Consider the following 17,799-nt stretch of genomic DNA (forward strand, 5'->3'; position numbering starts at 1 on the left):
AGTGCAGGTGTGTGGTGTGTGTGTGGGTGTATGTGGGTGGGTGTGGGTGTGGGTGCAGGTGGAGGTGTGGAGTGTGTGCAGGTGTGGGTGTGGGAGTGTGTGTGGGTCTGCGGGTGTGTGTGGGGTGGGTCGCAGATTGGGGTGTGTGGGTGTGGGTGTGTGTGGGTGTATGTGTGGGTGTGTGTGGGTGTAGGTGTGTGTGTGTGTGGGTGTGGGTGCGGGTGTGGGTGTGTGTGGGTGGGTGTGGGTGTGTGGGTGTGTGTGGGTGTGGGTGTGGGGTATGTGTGGGTGGGTGTGGGTGTTGGGTGTGTGGTGGGTGTGGTGTGTGTGTGTTGCAGGTGTGGGTGGGTGTGTGTGTGGTGGGTGGGTGTGGGTGTGGGTGTGTGTGGGGTGTGGGTATGTGTGGTGTGGGTGTGTGGGTGTATGTGTGGGTGGGTGTGTAGGTGTGGAGCAGGTGTGGGTGTGTGGGTGTGGGTGTGTGTGGGGGTGTGTGTGTGGTGTGTGTGTGTGGGTGTGTGGGTGGGTGGGGTGCGGGTGTGTGTGTGGGTGTGGGTGTGTGTGTGGGTGTATGTGTGGGTGGGTGTGGGTGTGGGTGCGGGTGTGGGTGCGGGTGTATGTGTGGGCGGGTGTGTGTGTGGGTGGGTGGGTGTGTGGGTGTGTGTGTGGGTGGGTGTGTGGGGGTGTGGGTGTGGGTGGGTGTATGTGTGGGTGCGGGTGTGTGTGTGGGTGCGGGTGCGGGTGTGTGGGTGTGGGTGTGTGTGTGGGTGCGGGTGTGTGTGGGTGTGGGCGGGTGTGAGTGTGGGGTGCGGGTGTGGGTGTGTGTGTGGGTGTGTGTGTGGGTGCGGGTGTGTGGGTGTGGGTGTGTGTGTGTGGTGTGGGTGTGTGTGTGTGTGTGTGTGGGTGTATGTGTGGGTGTATGTGGTGTGGGGGGTGTGGGTGTGGGTGCGGGTGTGGGTGTATGTGTGTGTGTGTGTGGGTGTGTGTGTGGGTGTGGGTGTGTGGGTGTGGGTGTGTGTGGGTGTGGGTGTGTGTGCGGGTGTGGGTGTGGGTGTATGTGTGGGTGTGTGTGGGTGTGTGTGCGGGTGTGGTGTATGTGTGGGTGTGTGTGTGGGTGTATGTGTGTGGTGGGTGGGTGTGGGTGTGGGTGTGGGTGTATGTGTGGGTGGGTGTGTGTGTGTGTGGGCTGTGTGGGTGTGTGTGTGTGTGCGGGTGTGTGTGGGTGTGTGGGTGTGGGTGTGGGTGTATGTGTGGGTGTGTGTGTGTGGGTGCGGGTGTGGGTGTGGGTGTGGGTGTGTGTGTGGAGTGGGGTGTGTGGGTGTGGGTGTGTGTGTGGGTGTGAGTGTGGGTGTGGGTGTGGGTGTGTCTGTGGTGTGTGTGTGGGTGTGGGTGTAGGTGTGGTGTGGGTGTGTGTGGGGGTGTGTGGGTGTGGGTGTGTGTGTGTGTGGGTGCGGGTGTGGGTGTATGTGTGGGTGTGTGTGTGTGGGTGTGGGTGTGGGTGTGGGTGTGGGTGCGGGTGTGGGTGTATGTGTGGGTGGGTGTGGGTGTGGGTGTGTGGGTGCGGGTGTGGGTGCGGGTGTGGGTGTATGTGTGGGTGTGTGTGTGGGTGTGTGTGTGTGGGTGCGGGTGTGTGGGTGTGGGTGTGTGTGTGGGTGTGGGTGCGGGTGTGGGTGTGTGGGGTGGGTGTGGGTGTGTGCGGGTGTGTGTGGGTGTGTGTGGGTGTGCGGGTACATGTGTCACTGGTGTGGGTGTGGTGTGGGTGTGTGTGTGGTGTGTGTGTGTGTGTGTGGGTGTGTGTGGGTGTGGGTGCGGGTGTGTGTGGGTGTTGGTGCGGGTGTGTGTGTGGTGTATGTGTGGGTGGGTGTGGGTGTGGGTGCGGGTGTGGGGTGTGGGTGTATGTGGATGGGTGTGGGTGTGGGTGCGGGTGTGGGTGTGGGTGTGTGTGTGGGTGCGGGTGTGGGTGCGGGTGCGGGTGTGTGTAGGTGTGTGGGTGTGGGTGCGGGTGTGTGTGTGGGTGGGTGTGGGTGCGGGTGCGGGTGTATGTGGGTGTGTGTGGGTGTATGTGGGTGTGTGTGGGTGTGTGTGGGTGTGGGTGCGGGTGTGGGTGTATGTGTGGGTGTGTGTGTGGGTGTATGTGTGGGTGGGTGTGGGTGTGGGTGCGGGTGTGGGTGTGGGTGTGTGTGGGTGCGGGTGTGTGTGTGTGGGTGTGGGTGTGGGTGTGTGTGTGTGGGGGTGCGGGTGTGTGTGGGTGTGTGGGTGTGGGTGTGGGTGTATGTGTGTGCGGGTGTGTGTGTGGGTGCGGGTGCGGGTGTGTGGGTGTGGGTGTGGGTGTATGTGTGGGTGTGTGTGTGGGTGCGGGTGTGTGTGGGTGTGGGTGTGTGTGTGGGTGTGGGTGCGGGTGTGGGTGTGGGTGCGGGTGTGTGGGTGTGTGGGTGTGTGTGTGGGTGCGGGTGTGTGTGGGTGTGGGTGTGGGTGCGGGTGTGTGTGGTTGTGGGGGCGGGTGTGTGTGTGGGTGGTGTGTGTGTGTGGGTGTGGGTGCGGGTGTGTGGGTGTGGGTGTGTGGGTGGGTGTGGGTGTATGTGTGGGTGCGGGTGTGTGTGTGGGTGCGGGTGCGGGTGTGTGGGTGTGGGTGTGGGTGCGGGTGTGGGTGTGGGTGTGGGTGTGGGTGCGGGTGTGTGTGTGGTTGTGGGGGCGGGTGCGGGTGTGGGTGCGGGTGTGTGTGTGTGGGTGTGTGTGTGGGTGTGTGTGTGGGTGTGTGGGTGTGGGTGTGGGTGTATGTGGGGTGTGTGGGTGTGGGTGTGGGTGTATGTGGGTGTGTGTGTGGGGTGCGGGTGTGGGTGTGGGTGTGTGTGGGTGTGGAGTGCGGGTGTGGGTGTGGGTGCGGGTGTGTGGGTGTGTGGGTGTGTGTGTGGGTGCGGGTGTGTGTGGGTGTGGGTGTGGGTGCGTGTGTGTGTGTGTGTGGGTGTGGGTGCGGGTGTGTGTGGTTGTGGGGGCGGGTGCGGGTGTGGGTGCGAGTGTGTGTGGGTGTGGGTGTGTGGGTGGGTGTGGGTGTGTGTGTGGGTGCGGGTGTGTGTGTGGGTGCGGGTGTGTGGGTGTGTGTGTGGGTGCGGGTGTGTGGGTGTGGGTGTGGGTGCTGGTGTGTGTGGTTGTGGGGGCGGGTGCGGGTGTGGGTGCGAGTGTGTGTGGGTGTGGGTGTGTGTGCGGGTGCGGGTGTGTGTGTGGGTGCGGGTGTGTGTGTGGGTGCGGGTGCGGGTGTGTGGGTGTGGGTGTGGGTGTGTGTGTGGGTGTGGGTGTGTGTGTGGGTGTGTGGGTGTGGGTGGGTGTGTGTGGGTGTGGGTGTGGGTGCGGGTGTGTGTGTGTGGTGTGGGTGTGTGTGTGGGTGTGTGTGTGGGTGTGGGTGTGTGTGTGTGGGTGTGGGTGTGTGTGGGGTGTGTGTGCGGGTGTGAGTGTGGGTGCGGGTGTGTGTGTGTGGGTGTGGGTGTGTGTGTGGGTGTGTGTGTGGGTGTGGGTGTGTGTGTGTGTGTGTGTGTGTGTGGGTGGGTGCGGGTGTGTGTGGGTGTGGGTGTGTGTGTGTGTGTGTGTGGGTGCGGGTGTGTGTCTGGTGTGTGTGTGTGTGTGTGTGTGTGTGGTGTGTGTGTGTGTGTGTGGGTGCGGGTGTGTGGGGTGTGTGTGTGTGGTGTGTGTGTGGGTGCGGGTGTGTGTGTGTGTGTGTGTGTACCCGTTTTACTATATTCGTGGGGTCCAAAAACCGGGGACTACAGTATACTTGTAAGTCTACACAGCCTCGTGGGGACAAAATGCTGGTCCCCACGAGTTTAAAGGGCTGTTTGAGGGTTAAGACTTGGTTTTAGGATTAGGGTTAGAATTAGGTTATGGTTAAGGTTAGGGTAAGGGTTAAGGTTAGGCATTTGGTTGTGATGGTTAAGGTTAGGGTAAGGGGCTAGGGGATGCATTATGTCAATGACAAGTCCCCACAAAGATAGTAATACAGATGTGTGTGTGTGGGTATGAATGTGGGTGCGGGTGTGTGTGTGTGTATGTGTGTTTGTGTGTGTTTCTGTGTGTGTGTGTGTTTCTGTGTGTGGGTGTAGTGTGTTTTTCTGTGTGTGGGTGTATGTGTGTGTGTGTGTGTTTCTGTGTGTGGGTGTATGTATGTGTGTGTGTGTGTTTCTGTGTGTGGGTGTATGTATGTGTGTGTGTGTGTGTGTGTGTGTGTCTGTGTGTGAGTACAATACTATGACTTTTTCCACCTTTTTCGACATACTCGACTCACTTTTACAGTTTTTAAACTTTTCAACATACTAAACTGAGTTTTTCACTTTTTATACTTTTTTTTGACATACTATACTGTCTTTTTCAACATACTATACTATGGATCTTTCAACTTTTTTCTAAATACTATGTTAAGAATTTTTCAACTTTTTGTACTTTTTTCGACTACTATACTGTCTTTTTAAACTTTTTTCTGACCTACTATACTGTCTCTACCAACTTTTTTCAACATATTAAACTGTCTTTCTCATCTTTTTAAAACTCATATACAATACTATGACTTTTTCAACTTTAACTTTTTTTGACATACAATACTGACCTTTTCACTTTTTTCAACATATGACTTTTTAACTCTTGTCAACATACTCTACTGACTTTTTCACTTTGTCAACTTTTTTTGACACAATTCTGACTTTTTCACTATTTTCGACATAAACCATCTTTTTTCACTTTTTTCAACATATCATACTGTCTTTTTCAACATTTTTTGACATATATTATACTGTCTTTCAACTTTTTCGACATTTTACTCTTTTAATTTTTTTTCACTTTCTTTGACATACAATGCTGTCATTTTCAACTTGTTTCGACATACTATATTATGTTTTTTTCGACATTCCATACCATGACTTTTTCCACTTTTTTCGACATTCATACAATGACTTTTTCCGACATACTATACTATGACTTTTTCAACTTTTCCAACTTTTTTTCAACAAACTATATTATTACTTTTTCCGACATATATACTATGACTTTTTCAACTTTTCCTACTTTATTTGACAAACTATACTATGACTTTTTCAACTTTTTCAACTTTTTCATCATACTATACAATGACTTTTTCAACATACTATAATATGACTTTTCACTATGAATCTTTCAACTTTTTTCTAGATACTATGCTAAGAATTTTTCAACTTTTTGTACTTATTTCGACTACTATACTGTCTTTTTAAACTTTTTCTGACATACTATACTGTCTTTTCCAACTTTTTAAACATATTAAACTGTCTTTCTTTCTTTTAAAAACTTTTCAATACTATACTGATTTTTTTTTTTTCATATACAATACTAAACTTTTTAAAACTTTTTTTCTACAATACTGTGACTTTTTCCACTTTTTGACATACAATACTGACCTTTTCACTTTTTTTCAACATATGACTTTTTAACTCTTGTCAACATTTTCCCTAAGGTTTCCAACTTTTTCCAGCTGGGAGGAGGCCTAAGACCCAGGACTAGGTGGAGGGATTATTTCCAACCTTTTTGGGAACATACAATCCCCAGTCGGACCTTTAATGTTGCTTTTTGGGGTCCCCTGTGAGCTTTTAACCCAGCGACCCGACACGGATAAGCAACATGGATGGATGGATGGAACATACTCTACTGACTTTTTCACTTTGTCAACTTTTTTTGACACAACTCTGACTTTTTCACTTTTTTCGACATAAACCGACTTTTTTCACTTTTTTTGACATATATTATACTCTTTCAACTTTTTCGACATTATACTCTTTTTAATTTTTTTTCACTTCCTTTGACGTACAATTCTGTCATTTTTTTCGACATACTATACTGTTTTTTTCGACATTCCATACCATGACTTTTTCCACTTTTTTCGACATTCATACAATGACTTTTTCCACTTTTTTCGACATATTATACTATGAGTTTTTCCACTTTTTTGACATACAATACTAACTTTTTCCACTTATTTCAACATATTATGCTGTAACTTTTTCAACTTTTTTTGACAGTCAATACTATGACTTTTTCCACTTTTTCGACATACTCTACTCACTTTTACAGTTTTTCAACTTTTCAATATACTAAACTGAGTTTTTCACTTTTTAAACTTTTTTTGACATACTATACTATGACTTTTTCAACTTTTTTTCAACATACTATATTGCTTTATCAACTTTTTTCAACATATACACTATGACTTTTTCAACTTTTCCTACTTTATTCGACAAACTATGCTATGACTTTTTCCACTTTTTTCGACATATACTGTGAGTTTTTCCCTTTTTGACATACAATACTAACTTTTTCCACTATTTCGACATATTATGCTATGAGTTTTTCCGCTTTTTTTCGATATATTATACTGTCGTTTTTTGACATACTATACTATTGGTCCAATGTCTAGTGTATTGCCTTATGTCGTGTCTTGCTGTTGTGTCTTGCTGTCGTGTCTTGCTTCCTTGCCTTTATGTCTTTTGGATTGTTTTCATGTGTGCCTGCCGACTTCTGGACACTTTTGGTTCTAAGTTTTTGATCAATAAATTCCTAAACTCTGCATTTTGGTCCAAGCCTTGCACTTTTTATTAAAGTTTTAAACCAAGTTTGAGAGGCTCCCACCTGCTTCTCTACTGCTCTGCTGCGCTGCAGTAGCGCCAAACGGCCACGGAGGCGTTATTTTGCTCAATAAATCATCCCAAACTCATATAACTTATAAACGATCACAGCTAATCGATCAAAATGAGGAACGCTTCACGAATTTGCGTGTCATCCTTGCGCAGGGGCCATGCTAATCTTCTCTGTATCGTTCCAATTTTAGTATATGTGATAGCGAACTATCACACTAGTACCAAGGTCCGGAGGGGTATTTATAGGCCTCTGGAGCTGAAGGAACTCTCCCACGGTTGGAGGAAAGATAGGCAGTAAAGGGGAGCAAACCCTGGCTGTATCTGGACATATAGCAACAGTAAGCAGAGGTCTGGATGCTATGCTGTGACATCTGGATGTTTAGTAACCCAAAAGGAGCAGATGTGACCCAATCTGAAATACTTTATGTTCTGTCTGCCTGCTGAGGAACTCACAGGGGCTGATGGGAAAACTATGCAAAGAAGCTTACGTCAGAGAGCCAGGATTGGTGTGCTGAAGGTGAAAGAACAAAAGACGTACTCACACACCCCTCCCCCCGGCTCAGTGGAGGCACTTTGACCCCCCCCCAAAAATCCCCGGCTGGGAGGACGGGGGTGGGGGAAGACTTTAGGCAGCGTAACACACAAAGGGGGAGAGACAAGGAGACACACAGGCTGCAACACATGTTCACGGCACGAAACCAGCCTGTAAACAGAAATTGTGTCTGTGAGTCTCTGTGTGTGTGGTGGGGGAGGGGGAGGAATGTAGGCCGTGTAACTAACAAAGGGGGAGAGACAAGGAGGCTGCAACACGCGCTCACGGCAGAAGCAACAGCTTCCCTTCGGTAGCCGAAAACATTTTGGATTACTAACTGTACGTACACACCGCCGCCGACTTGAGCTGCAAAGAAGCTCTGGACGCCCTGTCGAGCACGCTTGTCAGAAAGTACGGGGAAGCTGTTTGACGCTTTGGCCGCTCTGACGTGGCAGCATATGATCGCTCATTGGAGAAGAGAAGTGTCACAACATAAAATGCAAACAGAAAAAAACAAGCACACAAGGCATCCAGAAAACACACGATTGAAGAAAAAGCACAAGCAGCCACTGCACAGCCAATACATTGACAGTAGAAACCTTTTATTTTTTATAACCGTTTTGGACACATTTGGTCGGGAAAAAATAGCCGTTTGTAGTACAGAATAGCCAGTCCTGTAATTAGTTTGTGTTGACTGCATTACAATAACTGGCATTGATTGAAGTTAAATGCATTGTGCAAGTTATTATTATTATTATTATTTGCATCTAATGCAGTTGGTCAAATCGGTGTTACTGTGAGCAAATGAATTGCATTCCCGCTTAAAACGAACGTTTGTAAATATTACAAATAAAAGTTGCGCTCATCCTCAAATCACTGGATCACTATGGTTCATCGCGAAGTTGTTGTGTTTGGTGCTGCTGTACTGTATTTGCGGAGAAGATGTCGGTCTCGGAGATTTTGGGTTCATGACACCCTCCAGGACCGTTAACAACCCGGAGAGTATCACCGGCTGGTGCAGCAGCTGCGGCTCGATGACGAGAGGTTCCAGCGGCACTTCAGGCTGGACACGGAGCAGTTTGACAGCGTGCTGTCAAAGGTGGGGCCGCTCATCATGATGACTAGCACCAATTACCGCCGTGCAATATGTCCTGCTGAGCGTCTGGCTATTTGCCTGCGGTTCTTGTCCACAGGGGACTCCTATCGCACGATTGCTGCCAGCTATCACATGGGAGTGACCACTGTGGCCAACATTGTCCCCCAGGTCTGCAGGGCCATTTGGGACTCCATGGTTGAGGAGTACATGCCAGTGCCCACCACTGAGGATTGGCTGAACATCACCAAGGGGTTTTACCAGCGGTGGGCTTTCCCCAACTGCCTTGGATCCATTGATGGGAAACATGTTGTGATTAAGTCTCCTGACAATTCAGGGTCCATGTATTTTAATTACAAGGGGACTTACTCAGTTGTGCTTCTGGCAGTGGTAGATGCCCAATACTGCTTTCGGGTTGTGGATGTGGGCAGCTACAGGAGGACGAGTGACGGCGGTGTCCTGGCCAACTCCACCTTCGGCCGGGCACTACTGGACGGGACTCTCGGCCTGCCACAGGATGCTCTGCTGCCGGGAGCTGAGCATCTAGGACTGCAGCCACACGTCTTTGTTGCTGATGAGGCTTTCCCACTGCGCCCTAACCTCATGCGGCCTTTTCCTGGCTCCAACCACTCTGGCAGGCGCAGAGTATTCAACTTCAGGCTGTCACATGCAAGGCTGATTGTTGAGAATACCTTTGGTATTCTCACGTCTCAATGGCGTATGTACAGAAGAGTCATTGGGGTTAGCCCTGAAAATGTGGACGCCTGTGTGAAGGCTACCTGTGTCCTGCATAATTTTCTGAGGAAGACCTCCAAGACGCCAACCAGGGTAACTGCAAGACATGCAGGACCACCACCAGCTGCAGACAGGGAAGTTGCTGGCCTACAGGCAGTAACCCGAGTGGGCAGCAACAACTCCGCACGAGAGGCCATCCGTGTCCGGGAGACATATACCTCCTATTTCTCCACCGAGGGAGCTGTCCACTGGCAACCAGGAGTATAAGCCTTGTAATTACACTGGTCCAATTAAATAAGGCCATGCACTACAAAAAAAATAAACATAAAATACAATGAGTCAAATATACTCCTTTCAGTTATTTATAATCTCTTAAGATCCTTGAAAAAAAAACGTTGGAAAAAGCAAAACAAACTGTGAAAAAAGGTGTCAGAAAAAAAATGTAACTATATGGGCCCAACAATGTTAGCGTCACTACAGTAGGCTACAGAAAGCCAGTCAATGTGACCCGTTTTGAAATTTTGTTTTATATCAGAAAATAGGGGACGTCAAGTAAGCGCTGAAAATGTGTAGAAGAAAAATTTAACAATTTAAAACGTTGGACAAAGCAAAAACAAAAGTGAAAACGTCGTCAAAACGTCGAAAAAAAACTTAACTAGACAGTTCACACAATGTTAGCGTCACTACATTACAGAAAGTGCATTGAATGCAAAGAAATTACAACAAATATAATAACACAAAATATGACAAGGCTGAAATACCAAAGCACAATTACCGTGTGTGCCTCTTAGATCGTGCAAAATCTTTGTTGTTATCTTTCCTCTGCAGTCACGTTGGCTCTCTCTGTATTCCTTTTACCCACAATGCAACAGGTGTTAACATGGATTTAAAAAAATATGAAACACAACCATGAATGTTGAAAATATTTTTATTTTTTATATATATATTTTTTAAGATTTTACAATATTTATATTAACTTTAAAACCCATTTTTGTCTCTTTTTGTCAGTTGTCATTTCAGAACGAACAGATGCAAATAATAATAATAATAATAATAACTAATTTAAATGTGACATTTACTCTTGAGTAAGCTAACAAAACTTGGTCCCAACAGGGCCTTTAACGTCAACGTTACATTGGTCTAAGGGAGAGAGAACAAGGGGCAGCCTCACTGCACTTCCTGTGTGAATGATACTGTGTGCATGTGCATGTGAGGGAGAGAGAACAGGGTGCAGCTGACAGCACTGCGAGGGAAACAAGCTTACTAACACCCCTCACAGTGTTGTCAGCTGCACCCCGTTCCTCTCAGCCCAAGGGTCAACCTCACGACACTTTGCCTCATACACCAGGCGGTGCATCTCAAACTTGAGATCCTGCCTTGTTCTAAAAGACAGGGTTTTGAAGTCTTCCTGTAGGCTTTTAAAAAAATAGCTATCACTATCCTCAGGAGAAGGCGGAGAAGGGGGAGAAGGGCTGGGGACTGGTCCCGGTCTGTTGCTCACAGCCTCCAATGCTGTGAGCAGTCTCTCCTCAAAGTCAGAGGTGTGGGGCCTCTTCCTTCTTGGGGCGGGCTGGCTTGCTCTCTGCACTGGTATGTTGTCTGATGCTTGCTCTTGTGCCTGAAGCTCTTGTGCCTGAAGCTCTTGTGCCTGAAGCTCTTGTGCCTGAAGCTCTTGTTCCTGAAGCTCTTGTGCCTGAAGCTCTTGTGCCTGCTCTTGTGCCTGCTCTTGTGCCTGCTCTTGTGCCTGAAGCTCTTGTTCCTGCTCTTGTGCCTGCTCTTGTGCCTGAAGCTCTTGTTCCTGAAGCTCTTGTTCCTGAAGCTCTTGTGCCTGCCTTGTTCCTGAAGCTCTTGTGCCTGAAGCTCTTGTGCCTGTTGCCTGCTCTTGTGCCTGACTTGTGCCTGACTGCCCCCGCCATGGCATCATCACCGTCCTCTAGCCATTGTCCACTGTCCTCTAGGGCTTCCCCTCCCCCCATATTACTGGACGTTGGTCGGTCCTCCATGAAAGGGTTGAGGAAGCCCATTACCGCGCTGTACCGCCATGGCCGGGCACTGCTTGCACCAGCGCCACTCCTTCGCCTATCTTTTTCCTTCTTTCTTTCCTTCCTGAACATGTCCCTCAAGCTCTTCCATTTCTTTTTGCAATCCTCAGCTAGTGAACAGACAACAGAAAAAAACCATAAGCAATGTGACTATTCAACATCACATAACAGAGCAGATTCTTTACATGAAGACCTATGTTTCTCTCTTGTAAGCTTAACTTTATCAGAGTTGCTATACTATGCTTTGAGGCTGGCATTATCACAGTCCACTGTCATCTAGGGTGACAATATTTGTTATCCATCAATCAAGGAAATAGCATGATTAACGTTATTTATCTTTCAGAATTACTTGCGGAAAATTAAAAATCCATAGCAATCACTGCACTATATCGATATATCAAGTTTTTAATCATATGAGGCTGGTATGCATTTGGGGGGAGAGAGAGTTTATATTACTGGCAAGACAGAGACAAATTTGAGTATCTGTCAGAAACAGTTTAAACCTAAAATGAACAGCGGAATGTATGACAAACTCCGAAAAAATGAATGAAACTGGCGGTAACTTTTTGGCGGGCGGGCCAGATGTTGTAGCCGTAAACAGTTTGACACAACTCATTAAGTGCATTGCACGAAAATGCTTCTTCTACTTTTGCGCATTTAATAAGGGTAAAATGATCTGCAAACAGATCGTACCATTCACATCAAGCAAGGAAGACTAGCATGCTACGGTGCACTGCTCATTATTGTGCAATTATTTCCTCCTAGTTAAAAATAATATAAATCATCAGCACGCACAACTCACCGGAGACACCAACTATCCCAGCTATTTTATCCCATGCCTCGTTCTTCTGTAACTGGTCCCTATATGCAAACAACGTCATATCATCAATGATAGGGAACCCAGCAACCGCGATGATTAACTTCTCCTCCATTTTCTCGGAACTGATGTTGTGGTAGGAACGAAAGTTTACATTGTATGTTTTTTCGGAATCAGCCAGCGCGAAGGACGTCTATATTCCGATTGGTTGCTGGCGTTTTGCCGCTGCTTGCCGCTGAACCGCGTCATAGCTCATTACCATAAAGTTGACCAAAGTTCAACTTTCTGATTGACGCTCAAAACGCTCAAAACGCCCAAAACGCGACGCCGACAGATTTGACGCTCCTTGCAGCTGAGAGAAGCTTCCATTGAAAATGAATGACTTCCGGTATCTTTAGAAGCTCAAGTCGGCGGCGGTGTGTACGTACAGTAAAGCTTGTTTCTGCTGTTGAATCAAGCATGAGAGACAATTCAGTGTGTGTGTGTGTGTGTGTGTGTGTGTGTGTGTGTGTTTAGGAGGGAAACCAAGCAAGAACAGACAGAGAGGAAACAACATGGAGTACACATCTGAAGCTTTTTGCTTCAGCTCCTTGAAAAGTGCTATACAAATTCAATTCATTACTATTATTATTGTTACCCGACCGAGCAAAAGGAGAGTCAATTCACAGTGTGTGTGCGTGTGTTTAGGAGGGAAAAACGTGCCCGAGCTGATTTTTTCGACATATACCGTCTTTTTTTCACTTTTTCAACATATTATACTGTCTTTTTCAACTTTTTTCAACATATTAAACTGTTTTTCTCATCTTTTTAAAACTTTTCAATACTATACTGATTTTTTCTTTTTTTCATATACAATACTATGACTTTTTCAACTTTAACTTTTTTTGACATACAATACTGTGACTTTCCACTTTTTTGACATACAATACTGACCTTTTCACTTTTTTTGACATATGACTTTTTATCTCTTGTCAACATACTCTACTGACTTTTTCACTTTGTCAACTTTTTTTGACACAATCCTGACTTTCACTTTTTTCGACATATACCGTCTTTTTTCACTTTTTCAATATATTATACTGTCTTTTTCAACTTTTTTGACATATATTATACTGTCTTTCAACTTTTTCCACATTATTCTCTTTAATTTTTTTTGACTTTCTTTGACATACAATGCTGTCATTTTTTTCGACATACTACATACACATACACATACTATGTTTTTTTCGACATTCTATACCATGACTTTTTCCACTTTTTTCGACATATTATACTGTGACTTTTTCCACTTTTTTTGACATACAATACTAACTTTTTCCACTTATTTTGACATGTTATGCTATGACTTTTTCAACTTTTTTTGACAGTCAATACTATTACTTTTTCCACCTTTTTTGACATACTCTACTCACTTTTAAAGTTTTTAAACTTTTCAACATACTAAACTGAGTTTTTCACTTTTTCAACTTTTTTTGACATACTATACTGTCTTTTTCGACATACTATACTATGACTTTTTCAACTTTTCCAACTTTTTTCAACATACTATATTATTACTTTTTCAAGTTTTTCAACTTTTTTTGACATACTATACTATGACTTTTTCATCTTTTTTTGACATACTATACTATGACTTTCAATTTCTTTCAACATACTATACAATGACTTTTTTCAACATACTATACTATGAATCTTTCAACTTTTTTCTAGATAGTATCCTAAGAATTTTTCAACTTTTTGTACTTTTTTCGACTACTATACTGTCTTTTTAAACTTTTTTCTGACATACTATACTGTCTTTTACAACTTTTTTCAACATATTAAACTGTCTTTCTCATCTTTTTAAAACTTTTCAATACTTTTTAATATAATATTATACTGTCTTTCAACTTTTTCCACATTATACTCTTTTTAATTTTTTTTGACTTTCTTTGACATACAATGCTGTCATTTTTTTCGACATACTATACTATGTTTTTTTCGACATTCCATACCATGACTTTTTCCACTTTTTTCGACATTCATACCATGACTTTTTCCACTTTTTTCGACATATTATACTGTGAGTTTTTCCACTTTTTTTGACATACAATACTAACTTTTTCCACTTATTTCGACATATTATGCTGACTTTTTCAACTTTTTTTGACAGTCAATTCTATGACTTCTCCACCTTTTTCGACATACTGTACTCACTTTTACAGTTTTTAAACTTTTCAACATACTAAACTGAGTTTTTCACTTTTTAAACTTTTTTTGACATACTATACTGTCTTTTTCGATATACTATACTATGACTTTTTCAACTTTTCCAACTTTTTTTCAACATACTATATTACTTTATCAACTTTTTTTGACATATATACTATGACTTTTTCATCTTTTTTTGGCATACTATACTATGACTTTTTCAAATTCTGTCAAGATACTATACAATGACTTTTTTCAACATACTATACTATGACTTTTTCCACTTTTTTCAACATACTATATTACTTTATCAACTTTTTTTGACATATATACTATGACTTTTTCATCTTTTTTTGGCATACTATACTATGACTTTTTCAAATTCTGTCAAGATACTATACAATGACTTTTTTCAACATACTATACTATGACTTTTTCCACTTTTTTCAACATACTATACTATGAATCTTTCAACTTTTTTCTAGATACTATGCTAAGAATTTTTCAACTTTTTGTACTTTTTTCGACTACTATACTGTCTTTTTAAACTTTTTTCTGACCTACTATACTGTCTTTTCTAACTTTTTTCTGACCTACTATACTGTCTTTTTAAACTTTTTTCTGACATACAATACTGTGACTTTTTCCGCTTTTTTGACATACAATACTGACCTTTTCACTTTTTTCGACATATGACTTTTTAACTCTTGTCAACATACTCTACTGACTTTTTCACTTTGTCAACTTCTTTTGACACAATCCTGACTTTTTATTGACATAAACCATCTTTTTTTTACTTTTTTCAACATATCATACTGTCTTTTTCAACATTTTTTGACATATATTATACTGTCTTTCAACTTTTTCGACATTTTACTCTTTTTAATTTTTTTTTCACTTTCTTTGACATACAATGCTGTCATTTTCAACTTGTTTCGACATACTATACTATGTTTTTTTCGACATTCATACAATGACTTTTTCCACTTTTTTCAACATATTATACTGTGAGTTTTACCACTTTTTTTGACATACAATACTAACTTTTTCCACTTATTTCTACATATTATGCTATGACTTTTTCAACTTTTTTTGACAGTCAATTCTATGACTTCTCCACCTTTTTCGACATACTGTACTCACTTTTACAGTTTTTAAACTTTTCAACATACTAAACTGAGTTTTTCACTTTTTAAACTTTTTTTGACATACTATACTGTCTTTTTCGACATACTATACTATGACTTTTTCAACTTTTCCAACTTTTTTTCAACATACTATATTACTTTATCAACTTTTTTTGACATATATACTATGACTTTTTCAACTTTTTCATCTTTTTTTGGCATACTATACTATGACTTTTTCAAATTCTGTCAACATACTATACAATGACTTTTTTTTTAGATACTATGCTAAGAGTTTTTCAACTTTTTGTACTTTTTTTTTTGACTACTATACTGTCTTTTTAAACTTTTTCTGACCTACTATACTGTCTTTTTCTAACTTTTTTTTCTGACCTACTATACTGTCTTTTTCTAACTTTTTTTTTCTGACCTACTATACTGTCTTTTTCACTTTTTTTCGACATATACCATCTTTTTTTTCACTTTTCAACATATTATACTGTCTTTTCAACATTTTTTGACATATATTATACTGTCTTTCAACTTTTTGACATTTTACTCTTTTTAATTTTTTTTCACTTTCTTTGACATACAATGCTGTCATTTTCAACTTGTTTCGACATACTATACTATGTTTTTTTCGACATTCCATACCATGACTTTTTCCACTTTTTCGACATTCATACAATGACTTTTTCCACTTTTTTCGACATATTATACTGTGAGTTTTTCCACTTTTTTTGACATACAATACTAACTTTTTCCACTTATTTCGACATATTATGCTATGACTTTTTCAACTTTTTTTGACAGTCAATTCTATGACTTTTTCCACCTTTTTCGACATACTCCACTCACTTTTACAGTTTTTAAACTTTTCAACATACTAAACTGAGTTTTTCACTTTTTAAACTTTCTTTGACATACTATACTGTCTTTTCCGACATACTATACTATGACTTTTTCAACTTTTCCAACTTTTTTTCAACATACTATATTATTACTTTTTCCGACATATATACAATGACTTTTTCAACTTTTCCTACTTTATTTGACAAACTATACTATGACTTTTTCAACTTTTTCATCATACTATACAATGACTTTTTTCAACATACTATAATATGACTTTTCACTATGAATCTTTCAACTTTTTTCTAGATACTATGCTAAGAATTTTTCAACTTTTTGTACTTTTTTCGACTACTATACTGTCTTTTTAAACTTTTTTCTGACATACTATACTGTCTTTTCCAACTTTTTTAAACATTAAACTGTCTTTCTCATCTTTTTAAAACTTTTCAATACTATACTGATTTTTTCTTTTTTTCATATACAATACTATGACTTTTTCAACTTTAACTTTTTTCAACATACAATACTGTGACTTTTTCCACTTTTTTGACATACAATACTGACCTTTTCACTTTTTTCAACATATGACTTTTTAACTCTTGTCAACATACTCTACTGACTTTTTCACTTTGTCAACTTTTTTTGACGTAAACCGACTTTTTTCACTTTTTTTGACATATTATACTCTTTCAACTTTTTCGACATTTTACTCTTTAATTTTTTTTTACTTCCTTTGACATACAATGCTATAATTTTTTTTTTTGACATACTATACTGTTTTTTTCGACATTCCATACCATGACTTTTTTCCACTTTTTTTTCGACATTCATACAATGACTTTTTCCACTTTTTTTCACATTCATACAATGACTTTTTCCACTTTTTTTTTCGACATATTATACTATGAGTTTTTCCACTTTTTTCGACATATTATACTATGAGTTTTTCCACTTTTTTGACATACAATACTAACTTTTTCCACTTATTTCAACATATGCTGTAACTTTTTCAACTTTTTTTGACAGTCAATACTATGACTTTTTCCACTTTTTTCGACATACTCTACTCACTTTTACAGTTTTTCAACTTTTCAATATACTAAACTGAGTTTTTCACTTTTTAAACTTTTTTTTGACATACTATACTATGACTTTTTTCAACTTTTCCAACTTTTTTTTTCAACATACTATATTACTTTATCAACTTTTTTCAACATATACACTATGACTTTTTCAACTTTTCCTACTTTATTCGACAAACTATACTATGACTTTTTCCACTTTTTTCGACATATACTGTGAGTTTTTCCCTTTTTTGACATACAATACTAACTTTTTCCACTATTTCGACATATTATGCTATGAGTTTTTCCGCTTTTTTTCGATATATTATACTGTCGTTTTTTGACATACTATACTATTGGTTCAATGTCTAGTGTATTGCCTTATGTCGTGTCTTGCTGTTGTGTCTTGCTGTCGTGTCTTGCTTCCTTGCCTTTATGTCTTTTGGATTGTTTTCATGTGTGCCTGCCTACTTCTGGACACTTTTGGTTCTAAGTTTTTGATCAATAAATTCCTAAACTCTGCATTTTGGTCCAAGCCTTGCACTTTTTATTAAAGTTTTAAACCAAGTTTGAGAGGCTCCCACCTGCTTCTCTACTGCTCTGCTGCGCTGCAGTAGCGCCAAACGGCCACGGAGGCGTTATTTTGCTCAATAAATCATCCCAAACTCATATAACTTATAAACGATCACAGCTAATCGAT

At 41.8% G+C, this 17,799-nt stretch overlaps 1 non-coding gene across 1 annotated transcript; it reads right to left on the bottom strand.

Annotated features, from left to right (window-relative positions):
- Positions 1–6,752: 6,752 nt before the first annotated feature.
- Positions 6,753–6,858, bottom strand: LOC114553412 (U6 spliceosomal RNA). The gene has a single exon (XR_003692324.1). It is a non-coding gene; the product is annotated as a U6 spliceosomal RNA (small nuclear RNA).
- Positions 6,859–17,799: the final 10,941 nt, after the last annotated feature.

The sequence above is a fragment of the Perca flavescens genome, chromosome 3 (genome assembly GCF_004354835.1).
Source record: "Perca flavescens isolate YP-PL-M2 chromosome 3, PFLA_1.0, whole genome shotgun sequence".
NCBI classification, from domain to species: domain Eukaryota; kingdom Metazoa; phylum Chordata; class Actinopteri; order Perciformes; family Percidae; genus Perca; species Perca flavescens.